The sequence below is a fragment of the Hipposideros armiger genome, unplaced genomic scaffold (assembly GCF_001890085.2).
Source record: "Hipposideros armiger isolate ML-2016 unplaced genomic scaffold, ASM189008v1 scaffold_219, whole genome shotgun sequence".
Taxonomy (NCBI): domain Eukaryota; kingdom Metazoa; phylum Chordata; class Mammalia; order Chiroptera; family Hipposideridae; genus Hipposideros; species Hipposideros armiger.
Window position 1 is genome coordinate 1,221,899 of NW_017731569.1, and position 1,155 is coordinate 1,223,053.

Genomic DNA, 1,155 nt, shown 5'->3' on the forward strand with positions numbered 1-1,155 from the left:
AACAGTTACTACATATCTATTATGCTCAAATCACAATGCTAGATGATTTTTTTAAAGTGAGTAAGACAGTGTCTCTGACACCAAGATCTTATCTAGTTGGAGAAAGAAGCACATAAACAACTATAGTACAAGACTTAGTGAGATAAGTACCATAATGAAAATACATAGGAAATCAACAGCATAGTGAGTGAGCACCCAAGAAGGAGCAATTAATTTTGGCTAAAAATTTTGGGAAGACTTCATGTAGAAAGCATACATTATTTCCTTCAGTTCTCCTTATCAAGCTGTGAGACACTGGGGTAAGTCTGATATTCATTTATCAGACAAGATGTAAGATGTATCGAAGCAACAACAGAGCTAGGATACAGCACCCAGCTCTAATTCCTAGTCAACATTGTTTCCTCTGGGGTCAATTTGTTATTTTTATGAATAGCTCACATATCTACCAGTTCCATTAAAATGAAACTTTTTACAATTTATCTTAATACTCGCAATTAGAACTTAGTAAAGGCCAGCAATTGTTCTAAGCTCTTTACTTGTATTAACTCATTTAATCATCAAACAACACTTTGAGGTAGCTTCTATTATTATTTTTGTTTTATAAATCAGGAAATCGAGACACAGCGAGGTCGAATAATCTGCCCCAAGTTACCCAGCCCACAGGTGGCAGAGCCAGGATTTGAAGTTAGGCAGGCTGCCTTCGGCATCCAAGTTCAGAAACTGCAGTATCTCCTTTCTGGTCTTCAGCAGCACCTGGCACAACACCCTGCTCTGGTTTTAGTGGGTTACCAATAAAAACCATTGACTAAAGCAAAATCAATAGTCAGGAATGCTTTGAACAAAGTCTGATTCATTAGCTGAAACTTTCCCAGCACAGATTAGAAAACAGTATGTTACCAAGGTCAACAAAGTTGCCAGTGCTGGTGCAACACTTCTGACAACACAATGGCTATTCATCCAATGCTTATTTTTGCGCAGATGACCAAAGAGCATAAACCATCATTGCTTTGTTTCACATTTCTAGCTATTTGGATTTTTCAAATGTCAATAACTATCTCACATCCTATGTCAGACTCATGACAGACCCCAAAATGATTTGGGTTTTGGGAAGCATTTTAAAAGTCAAAAATGTAAAAAAAAAAAAAAAAAAAAAAA